The sequence below is a fragment of the Elephantulus edwardii genome, unplaced genomic scaffold (assembly GCF_000299155.1).
Source record: "Elephantulus edwardii isolate Elephantulus edwardi_28Jun2011 unplaced genomic scaffold, EleEdw1.0 scaffold00325, whole genome shotgun sequence".
NCBI classification, from domain to species: domain Eukaryota; kingdom Metazoa; phylum Chordata; class Mammalia; order Macroscelidea; family Macroscelididae; genus Elephantulus; species Elephantulus edwardii.
The window spans coordinates 1,953,562-1,966,131 of record NW_006400075.1 but is presented as its reverse complement, the minus strand read 5'-3'; the positions used below and the strand labels follow the sequence as shown (position 1 = coordinate 1,966,131).

Below are 12,570 nucleotides of genomic sequence, written 5' to 3'. Positions count from 1 at the left end.
GCAAGGGCCACCATCCTAGCTACTCATTTTATCACTCAATCAGCCCCTGATATAAAAACAAAACAAAACAAAAAAACCCAACAACAAACTACACCTCAAAAAGGCTGAAGATGGTCCCCAAACACCCATTAAAGATTTGGTAATCATGACCTTTAAAGTTTCAGTGCTCAAGAGGAACAAGCAGAGGCTGATAGGGAGACTTGTGCCCAAGAGAAGGCAAATCTGCAGACCCACACCCTGATAGCTCCTTTGTGGCTGGCAACAGTGAGAGGTCAAAAACACCTCCTTATTCAATGAGCCAGTTACCTCCTGGTGCATGTGCCAAATGTAACAAAGAGTCTTTGGGCTAACCACTGACCTAATCCTTGCCCTCTGACATGGCCTTGCCCTATCTGTGGGACATCAGGCCACTAGAAGGCCAACTGCTCTTCAGTGCCTAACCGTGATAGGGTAGTCCCTCCACCAAACCCAGTCCCCGTTTCAGCTGACCTCTTAGGCCTGGTCACTGAAGATTGAAGATGCCCAGGCTTGATGACCTTCATCCCACTTGCCGAGCCCAGGTTAACCCTTCAGGTAGCAGGTAAGCCAATTTCCTTTCTGGTTGACATGGAGGCTATCTTCTCAGTGCTCCCCTCCTTCTTGGGTTCTGTTTTCCCTTCCCAGGTATCAGTAATAGGGATTAATGGCCTCCCTTCCAAGCCTCTTACCACTCAACCTCTTCTCATTACTTTTAATTTTTCTCATTACTTTTTATTAACGAGTGCTCACTCATTCTTTTCTAATTATCCCTACATGCCCAACTCCGTTGTTAGGAAGAGACTTCTTGTCTAAACTTAGAATTGTATTTCACTGGGAGTCAAGTGAACCTAGTTTGCCTGAACAGCTTTTAGTTCTATCCCTCTTAGCGCTCCTTTCCTCTGAGCCCCTTTCTAAAATACCTCTATCACCAGACTTTGTTAATCCCATTGTATGGGATCTTTCCACTCCATCTGTAGCCTCTCATCACCAATATGTTCTTGTTACTCTAAAAGACTTCTCCTCTTTTTCTGGTAGACCCCCAATTCCCTATCTCCGGACAACACCACAGAAGTTTAAAACCCATTATTACTCATCTACTTTCCAATAAGCTTCTTATCACAAAAAACTCTCTATGTGATACCTTGATCCTACCAATTAAAACAGCTGAACTCCGTGCACTCCTCCTTGAAAACTCTGATATTTCTCTCTCATCACTGTCCCTTAATCCAGCCACCCTACAGACCTTTTACTTCCCTCCTTATCTGACCCTAATCCAGATAATACTCTGTTGATGGCAGCTCATCGTAGGACCTCTGAAAGTTACTATCAGGCAGTCTATGATGTAGTTTCCATAAATAGAATGTAGAAAGCAGCAACTTACTTCCTATTTCCTTAGCCCGTATCTAAGCAACACCTCGTTCATCATCCTTTCTAAACCCCTTTGAGCTCATGTATGGCCAACTGTTCCTGCTCAACCATAACCTACCTACTGAACCCCCTCTTTTAGCATAATACCTTACTTGTCTCTCCCTTCTCAGACAACTATTCTGGGAATACACAAACTGCTGCATACCCAGACCCTCACCTGAAAGTTTAGAGCAGACAGTAACCCTAGAAGATGCCATCCTCATAAAATGGCATACACCCAAACCTCTTAAAACAAACTAAGACAGACCTTACATGGTATCCTGATTACCCCCACAGTGGTTAAAGTAATAGGTAACCCTCATTGGCACCACCTTTGCCAGGTCAAACATGCTCCTCTCACTGAGCAGATCTCCTACACCTCTCAAATGGTGGGCTCCACTACTCTTTGCCTCTCTCAGATCTCAAGCCTTAAATAGCTCTTCATATTGTTACTAATTGCTCCCTACCTTTTTAAATTCTTACTTCACAAAAATGACAGTGAACCAGCTGCTATTACATCCATATTCTCCCCTGGTTACTGGTCCTGGGTCAACGCAATCCAGCCTCTGAGCCTCAGATCTTTGCCCTGTTCAGTAGGAAGTACCGAGAATAAAGATACATCACCTTTTTTTTCCACTAAAGAGTTTGGGATGTCAGGCCCAGACCAAGGCCAAGGGACAGAATAAAGAATTCAAAGAATAGGACACTTCAACAAAAGAAGTGAATGCCCTTACCCATCTAGCTGAACCATAAACCAAAATGGAATGTCCTTCCCTTCCCTCCCTGAAGACCCTGCTATAAAAACCTTCCCCAACCCACCTTGGATGTGACTTCCTTGGTCTATCTCTCTCTCCAGACCAAGGAAACTCACCCAGGAGCTCTCTTATTAAAGCTACTTTAAGCTTGCTTGCTTTCTTTCTCTCTGGTTCCTTTCTCTCGAGTCTTCAACCTAACACCCAGTAGAGCAGTGAGCCCATGGGGGAGATGATTGGTGTTAAAACTGGAAGAAATAGATGCAGGATCATATGGACACATCTGGCCTCATTGGATTTTATTTTGTGCTGTTGGTGAGATTGATGGGGACTCTTGCCCTTCTGGAGTTAGTGGAGGTCAGACAACCTCACCCTCCCACTTCCTGCACTCCTTTTGGCCAATAAGCCAATGATATTGACCACTTGTACCAGCAGGGACCCCTCCAGTAGTAGAATATGTTCTGTATGAGTTTGCCTATCCTGTTTTTGTAGGTAAAATCACATCAACTACAACTCACAGAGATCCTGTGAACAACCCAACTGAATCTTGCCCTATCCTGTGCCATCTTCATAACTTTAAATATGTTAGAGTCCATCGTGTTGAGACTCTTCCTCTTTGTCTGACCCTCCAACTTACCCAGCATGATGTCTTTTTCCAAGGACTGGCCCCTTCAGACAACATGCTCAAAGGATGTGAGATAGAGTTTCACCATTCTTTCCTTTAAGGAGCACTCTGATGACAACTTCCCCAAGACATGCCTGCTTGTTCCTTTGTCAGCCCATGGGATATTGAGCACTCTTCTCCAGCACCACAGTTCGAAAGCATAAATTATTCTTCCATTACCCTTATTAACTGTTATTCTCTCAGATGCATGCTGTTGTTGTTTTTGTTGTTATGTGCTGTTGAGACTCATAGTGACCCTATGAATAATGGTTCTGAACCCTGCCCTATCCTGAGCCAACCTCACTATCTCTGTCTGACACATCTGCCCGCATTGTCACAGTCACTATGTTGGTCCATCTCATCCAGGGTCTTGACATCCTAACCTTCTCCAAGGACTGGTCCCTTCTATCAGCATGCCCAAAGTATGTGAGATGGAGCTTCAAAATCATTGCTTTAAAAAAAAATCCTTGCTTCCCAAGAGCAACCTGGTTTCACCCTCTCCAAGACAGACCTACTTGTTTTCTTGGCTGTTCATGGTAAGTTCAATACTCTTTACCAAGACCACAACTCAAAGGCATCAGTTCTTCTTTTGTCATCCTTAATCCTTGTACAGCTTTCAGACGCATAGCCAGCAATTGAGAAGAAAATGTCCTGGATCAGGCACATCTTAGTCTCTATACTGACATCATTACACTTTAGCATTCTGAAGAGCTCTTTGACAGCAGAGTTTCCCAGTGCAACTTGTCTTTTGATTTCCTGACAGCTGGTGTCAAGAGTGTTGATTGTGGATTTGAGCAAGATTAAATTGTTAACAACCTCAATCTCCTATTCATTTATCATTATGCTGGCTATTGGCAGGGAGTGAGGTTCTTTGTTTTCTTTATGTTGAAATGTTATCTATTTTTAAGGCTACAGTCCTTGACCTTCTACAGCAAATGCTTCAAGATGCATAGGACGTGAATAAAAAGACCATGGTTTGGATGAGGCACATTTTAGTCTTTAAAGTGACTTCTTTTACTCTTTAGCATTTTGACAGCAGATTTTCTCAATGCAACATGTCTTTTGCTATCTTGGCTACTTCAATCATGAGTGGTGATTGTGGATCCAAGTAAAAAGAAATAATGGACAACTTCAATCTTTTCTGTATCTGTCATGATGTTGTTTATAAACCTGGTGGTGAGGATTTCTGTCTTCTTGATGTTGAGATGTGATGCGTATTGAAGGTGATATGTAGTCTTTGATCCTCTGCAGCAAGTGTTTCAGGTACTCTTCACTTTATGCTAGTCTTCTCCATACACAGCTGCTGGAGTATTCACACCACCAGAGGCATGGCTTTTCATTTAGCAGCAAATCCCAATGAACTATGACACCAGAGCTCCATAGACATATACATTCATTCAAAGTGTACAGTTTGGTACATTAAGTTCTTGTATATTCATCCATGAAGCTATCCTGCAAGTCACAATGGTAAACACATTTGTCATTCCCAAGAGTTTCCTCAGGCTCCCCTCTCCATGTCACCTACCCCAGCCCTGAGCAGGTATTGATCCAATTTCTGTCCTTATAGAAGAGTTTGCATTTTGTAAAGGCATATATATCTATATCTATATCATACTATACATATAAATCATACAGGGTGTACTCTAAGTCTGGCTCCTTTGATTCAGCAGAATGATTTTGAAACTTGCCTGCTCATGTTGGTTGTTTCCCTAGTTCTTTTTCATTGTTGAGTAGTAGTCTCTTGAAAGGACATTTTGCAGTTGATCTATTCAAATGGTGATGAACATTTGGGTTGCTTCCAGTTTGGAGCCATTACAAATAAAGCTGTTTTATAAATTCTTGTGTACAAATTTTGTTTTGTTTTGTTATTTATTGTAAGTGTACCGTCAAATCAGATCTGACTGGTACAGGAGGGAAATTTTCCCTCCTTCTCCAGCAGAGCATCAGGTGGATTTGAACCATGTACCTGTGGGATTGCAGTACAGCTTCTTGCCACTAGGCCACCAGAGCTCCCCTTGTGTACAAATTTTGTGTGGACACATATTTTATATGGACACATGTACCTAGGAGTGGAGTCACATAGTAGTTGTATCTTTAATGGAAATAGAAATGTATTTCCAAAGTAGCTGAACAATTTGACACTTATACCGCAGGATATGAGAGTTGCAGCTGCTTTACAGCTTCTGTTATCACTTGATATGATGCAGCCAGTGTTTTGAATGGTGGCTATTCTGCACGTGTGTAGTGGTCCTCTCATTATAGCTTTGATGGGTCTTAGCTGAAAGCAGAGAGTATCAGAGGAATGTCACCTGTGTTTCATTGACTATGCAAAGGCTTTTGACTGTATGGATCATAACAAAGTGTGACTAACTCTGAGAAGAACGCAAATCCCAAAACACTTGATTGTGCTTATGCAAAACCTATACTTGAATCAGGAGGCAGTCATCAGAAAAGAGCAAGGAAACAGTGCATGCCTCAAAATCAGGAAAGGTGTATGCCAGGGATGCATCCTATCTCCATACTTTTACAATCTATATGCAAAACAGATCATCTGGGAGGCTGGGCTGTATGAGGAGGAATGTTGGCATTAGGACTGGAGGAAGACTCATCAACAACCTATGTTATGCATGATACAATCTTGCTTTCCCAAGCTTAGGAGGCCCTGAAGGGCTTCCAGCAAAAAGTCAAGGACTGACTGCAGCTTTCAATATGGATTGAAGTTCAACATCAAGAAAACAAAGATTCTAATGACTGGGCCAATTGGCATCATCATGATAGATGGAGAAGAGACTGAGATTGTTAACAGCCTTAGCTTGCTTGGCTCCACAGTCAACACTCTTGGTACCAGCAGCCAAAAAAATCAAAAGATAAATTGCATTTGGAAAATCTGGACCTCACCAGAGTATTGAAGAGCAAAGATGTCAGTCTAGGGACTAAGGTGCACCTGATCCAGGCCATGGTCTCCATAATTACTTGCTATGCAACAGAGAACTGGACAATGATTAAGGATGATAGAGGAAGAATTTATACCTTTGAATTGTGGTGCTGGGCAAGAGTATTGAGTATATCATGAACGGCTAAAATAACAAACAAGTCTGTTCTGGAGAGGGTGAAACCAGGTTGCTCTTTGGAGACAAGAATTTTGAAGCTTCATTTGACATACTTTGGGCATGTTGCCAGAAGGGACATCCGTTCTTGGAGAGGGACATCATACTTGGAAGAGTGGAAGGACAGCGCAAGAGAGGAAGACCCTCGATGAGATGGATTGACTCACTGATTTGGGTAAGAGGAGTAAGTATTTCCGAGACAATGAAATTGGCTCAAGATAGAGTAGGGTTTGGAGCTGTTGTACATAGAGTTGCTATGAGTCAAGAAGCTGCACTATATAAAGAAGAATCAGTATTGGAGAAAGACTCATTAACAACCTGCATTATGAAGATGACCTAGTGGAGAAGATTGCTTGCTGAAAGTGAGGAGGACTTGAAAAAGCATTTGCTGCAGATCAAAGACTAAAGCCTTTAATATGGATTACATCTCACCATCAGAAAATAAAAAATCCTCACCACTTGGGCCTATAGCCAACATCATGACAGGTGGGTGAAAAGTGAAGTTGTCAATGAGATCATTTCACTTGGATCCACAATCAACACCCATGGTAGCAGCAGTTAAGGAATCAAAAGATGTGTTGTGCTTGGAAAATGTGCTGTTGAGGACCTCTCCAAAGTCCTAAAGAGTAAAGGATTTCAGTTTAACATCTAATCCAAGCCATGGTTTTGCCAATTGCTTCTTATGCATCTAAAAGCTGAACAATAAATAAGGATAAGGGAAGAATAACTGATACCTTTGCATTGTGATGTTGGAGAAAAGTGCTCAATATTACTGCCAAAAGAACAAGGAACAAAAGAAAAGAGTCTTGGAGAAAGTGCAATCAAGATGCTTCTTAGAGATAAGGATGGTAGAATTTCTTCTCACATAATTTGGGCATGTTGTTAGGAAAGACCAGTCTTTGGGAAAAAGACATCATGTTGGGAAGGCTGGTGGATCAGAGGAAATGAGGAATATCCTCAACAAGATGGATTAACATTGAGGGAGCTCTGGTGGCCTAGTGGCAAGAAGCTGTGCTGCAATTCCAAAGGTGCAAGGTTCGAATCCACCAGATGCTCCACTGGAGAAGGAGAGGCAATCTTCTTCTGTACCAGTCCTGTGTCAGTTGGATCCAACTCAATGGTACACAAGACTAAAAAAAAAGAAAAAGAAAAGATGGATTAACATAATGACTTGATTGTATTGGAGGTGGTGAGGGTGGTCAGGATAGGTAGAGTTCAGATGTTCATATTGTTGTGGTTAACTCAATGGCACCTAACAACAGCAAAAATAAGATTGGGAGTGTCTTTTCTTTCATCTGTCTATTCACATCTGTATATTTTCTTTGATGAAGTATGTGTCAAAATCCTTTACCTATTTATTAAATAGAGGGTGTTTTGTTGTTTGGGTGTTTTGGGGTTTTCCCCTCCCTTCTTTTAGTTGAGCTTTGAAAGTTATTTGCTTTAGATACAAATCCTTAAATTTCATCCTGGAAAGTTTGTTTCTATAATTTGTGACTAGTTGTGTGTGTGTGTATGTGTGTGTGATCTTTTGAAGGGTGCAAGTTTTCCATGTTGATGAAGTTCAAGATGCAATCTAGCCTTTTACGAAGAAAGCTTTGATAATTTACTTAAAACTTGATCTAACCCAAAGTCCCAAATTTTTTTCCTCTATTTTCTTTTTGTAGTACTGAAAAGCAATGATGTCAGTCTAGAGACTAAGGTATGCCTGATCTAGCCATGGCCTTTGCAATTACTTGCTATGCATTGGAAAGCTGTACAATGACTGAGGATCATAGAAGAAGAATTGAGGCCTTTGAGCTGTGGTGCTGGGAAAGAGTATTGAATATACATACCATAGACTACTAGGAGAACAAACAAGTTCGTCCTGACGCCAGGCTTCTCTTTGGAGGCAAGGATTTTGAAGCTCCATCTGACATACTTTCTGTATGTTGCAAGAAGAACCCAGTCCTTGGAAAACGACATGCTTGGAATGGTGGAGGGACAGAGCAGAAGAGGAAGACCCTGGATGAGATTGATTGACTCAGTGACTGGGGTAATGGAGACAGGTGCATCAGAGACAAAGAGGTTGGTTCAAGATAGAGCAGGGTTCAAAGCTGTTGTACATAAGGTTGCTATGAGTCAATCAACTTGATAGCAAATAACAAGTTTTGTGTTTTACATTAGTATCTTTGATTAATATTTATCCATAGTTTCCTCCCACAGGGATTCCCAATTGTCCTGGCACTATTTCCTGATAAGCCCATTCTTCGGCACTGTTTTCGCATCTTTAAAACTGTTAATGCGCTCTCACCCTGCAAAAGAGGGAAGGGCGCTTTCCACTGCCTGATAAACCCAGTCTGGTAGACCCGGAGTCGCTGGTAAACCCGAGGGGGAGCTCTGTGCTACGCCACGATGGTGGGGATGTCAGGTCGGAGCCTGGCAAAAGGCAGCGCGCCCACAAGCCCGGTCCCCGGACTGCCTGATCCGCGTCTACAGCATGATGTTCTGCCCGTTCGCCCGGCGGACGCTCCTCGTCCTGAAAGCCAAGGGGATCAAGCATGAAGTCATCAACATCAACCTGAAAAATAAACCTGAGTGATTCTTTACAAAGAATCCCGGGGTTCTGGTGCCTGTACTGGAAACTGATCTACGAGTCGCCCATCACTTGTGAGTACCTGGATGAAGTATATCCGGGCAAGAAGCTGCTGCCAGATGACCCCTATGAGAAAGCCTGCCAAAAGATGGTCTTTGAATTATTTTCTATGGTACCATCATTGTTAACAAGCTTTTTCAGAAGGCAAAATAAGGAAGACTGCTCTGATCTAAAAGAAGAAATACGTAAAGAACTAAGCAAGCTAGAGGAGGTACTTACCAGTAAGAAGACAACCTTCCTTGGTGGCAACAGCGTGTCTATGATTGATTACCTCATATGGCCATGGCTAGAATGGCTGGAAGCACTGGAGCTCACTGGGTGTGTAGACCACACCCCAAAACTGCAGCTCTGGATGGCAGCCATGAGTAAGGACCCTGCAGTATCCACCCTTGCTTTGGACTTGAACCACATCAGGGGTTTCCTAGAGCTTTACCTGCAGAACAGCTCCGAGGCCTGTGACTATGGGCTCTGATGGACGCGAGTGTCAAATATGAAGAACAACATGCTTCTTGTTTAAAAAAAAACAAACCAAAAAACTGCTTATGCAATCCCAGAGGTATGTGGTTCGAATTCACCAGACGCTTTGCTGGAGAAGGAGGGACAATCTCCTCCTGTACCAGTTACATCCAATTTGACGATACACACACACAAAAAAAGATTAAATAAAATAACATAAAAATGTTTAGGCAAGAGGGCAGGGGTTGCTGTGGACCTCTCCTTTGATTTGTTCATGTCTAGATGCCAGTATCATGCTGTTTTTATTATTGTTTTGTACAATAGCTCTGAACTCTGCTCTGTCCTGAGCCAGTTTCGCTGTCTCTAACACACCTACCCTCACTACCCCAGTTACTCTGTCAATCCGTCTATCTCGTCTGGGGTCTTCTTCTCCTGTGCTCTCCCTCACCCTTCCAAGCATGATGTCCTTCTCCAGAGACTGGTCCATCCTGGACACATGCCCAAAATATGTGAAGTGGAGCTTCAGAAACCTTGCCTCCAAGGAGCAGTCTGGTTTCACCCTCCCCAGAGCAGAACTGGGGAGTTCGTGGTATGTTCAATACTCTTCTCCACCACAACTCAAAGGCATCAATTCTTCTGTCATCCTCCATCATTGTCCAGCTCTCTGATGCATAGCAAGTAATTGCAAAGCCCATGGCCTGAATCAGGTAAACTTTACTCTCTAGACTAACATTGTTGTTTTTCACACTTTTAAGAGGTCCCTGACAGCAGCTTTCCCAAAGAAATTCATCTTTTGATTTCTTGACTACTAGTGCCAAAAGTGTTGATTGTAGAGCTAAGTAAGCTGAAGTTATTAACAACCTCAATCTCTTCTCCATTTATCATAATGTTGTCAATTGACTAGTGGAAAGAATTTTTGTTTACTTTTTTCTTTTTACATTTTTAAAATTTATTATTAATTTCAGTGAAAATTTACAGAGACTTTGGATTTCCATTCATTCATTTGTTGCACTTTTCTCCTCTCCCAACCCTGCCCCCTAGCATACTACCCTCTTGGAAAAGTAGAAGAAAAATTCTTTCATTGTTTTACAATCCCTCCCCCCCCAGGTCCATTCCACTATGTTTCCTCTGGACTCCTGTCATGACAAAAATATCTAATCACATATCTCTTTTAAACAGTTTTCTCTCTCATCTGTTTCAATGCAGTATACATTATTGAACCCATCTTTCTCAGTCTCCCCCCAACCCCGAGGTCAGTCCTGTTTTACAACAGTGGCACCATGCAATATTTGTCCTTTTGTGACTGAGATACTTCACTCAGCATAATGTCCTCCAGGGTCACCCATTTTGAAAAATATTGCATGAGTTCCTTATTTTTCAATGCAGCATAGTATCCCATTGTGTAAATATACCGCAGTTTCTCTATCTATTCGTTTGTTGATGGGCACTTAGGTTGTTTCCAACTCCTTGCTATTGTGAACAAAGCCGCAATAAACATGGGTGTGCATATATCTGCTCGGGTGTCAGTTATGGTCTCTTTGGGGTATATTCCCAGTAGTGGAATTGCTGGGTCAAATGGTATCTCTACTTGCAACTTTTTGAGAAAGCGCCATACCACCTTCCACAGTGGTTGCACCATTTTACACTTCCACCAACAGTGCATAAGGGTTCCAGTTTCTCCACAACCTCACCAGCATTTGTTGCTTGCTCTTCTGTTAAATTTTGCTATTCTGACTGGGGTGAGATGATATCTCATAGTTGTTTTGAAGAATCTTTGTTTTCTTGATGTTGAGCTTCAATCTATATTGAAGACTACAGTCCTTGACCTTCTGCAGCAAATGCTTCAGGTCATCCTCAGTTTCTGTGAGCAAGGTTGTGTCATCTGCATAATGCAGGTTGTTGATGAGTCTTCCTCCAATCCTGAAGCCACATTCCTCCTCATAAAGCCCAGCCTCCCAAATGATCTGTTTCACATATAAGTTGAAAAAGTATGGATTATTATACAGAATGGGTGACCCTGGAGGACATTATGCTGAGTGAAATATTTCAGTCACAAAAAGACAAATATGGCATCATGCCGCTATTATAAAACAGGACTGACATGGGGGTGGGGGAGAAGTGAGAGAAGACGGGATAAATAATCTACATGTCATTGAAACAGACAAGGAAGAGAACTGTATAAAAGGAATATATAATTAGATATTGTTGGCATTACAAGAGTCTAGAGTAAGAGTTTCATAGTAAAGTGGTCTGGGGTGGGATGGGGGACTGTATAAAAATGAAAGAACTTTTTTCCCAAAGAAAAAAAGCTATCTGGGATGGGGCAGGGAGGAAATGTGCAACAATGATTGGAAACCCAAGTTCTTTATACACTTTCATTAAAATATCAATTTTTTTTTAAAAAAGGTATGGAGACAGGACGCAGCCCTGATGCATTTCTTTCCTGATTCTGAACCATACAGTGTTTCCCTGCTCTATTCTGACTACTGCTTCCTGATCCAAATATAGGTTTTGCATGAGCATAATTAAGTGTTCTGGGATCCCCATTCTTCTCAAATTTAGCCACAATTTATTGTACTATAGGTTTTAAATAATTTTTAAAAACCAGGGGCTGTTAGTTCTTCAGTTTTGGTCTTTCATGAGTTGGTCTGGCTCTCTGGTGTCTGCTCTTTGCCCTGTGAATGTAAAACCAGCTTGACTTTTTTACCAAGAAACCTATTAGGGTTTTTCTTGAGACTGCATTGACTTAACTGACCAGCTTGGGCGGAGCTGGCATTCTAAAACATTGAATCTTGTGACGTGTGTGTGTGTGTGTGTGTGTGTGTGCGCGCGCGCTTGAGCAAGCACACGCAAGAGTCAAAGAGTTTATTTGGATTAAAGGTCAAAGAAAGATTAATTAGTCATGAAGTCATTTATTTAAAAAAGAAGAAGGAATTTCAGCAAGTTTTACCTATTAGCCCGAGTCAGCATGAATCAGCACGAGCCAGCCAGCTGCTCCCTCCTGAAGGAGCTGCACACCTCAGAGCAAGGGTTCACTTCTAGGTCATGCCAATACACCCGGTGTTATAACCTAGAGGGCCACATGAGTATTTCTGTTTCCATGTGGGTGAAAGGTTATGTGTGCACTATATTTTGGTCTAGTAAATGTGGAATATGAAAAAATTTGGAACATTGTAAGATTCCTCACAATGAAACACACACACAGAGAAAGGGAGATCATGGCCCGGACACACTTACCGGATGCAGCATTGCCAACCCCTAGCCAAGTTTACAGCTGCTGAGGAGATTTCCTGATTGGCAGGGTCTCACAGGGCAGGGGAGACGGTTCCCAATCGTTAATCTTTACAATCTGTCAATCGTTACAGAGACAGACTGACCATTTTGCCCTTCTCCTTGGAGCAGCTGGGGTGTGTGTGTGTGTGTGTGTGTGTGTGTGTGTGTAGTGTTTGCCATTCAGATTCCAGTTGCCTTCAGCTACTGTGTCACCAGGACCACAACCTTTAATGTGTGACAATGCCATGCCTGGTAGACACG

General features: G+C 42.2%; 1 pseudogene; it reads left to right on the top strand.

Moving 5' to 3' along the window:
* Nucleotides 1–8,339: 8,339 nt before the first annotated feature.
* On the top strand, nt 8,340–9,052 carry LOC102875380 (annotated as a pseudogene).
* Nucleotides 9,053–12,570: the final 3,518 nt, after the last annotated feature.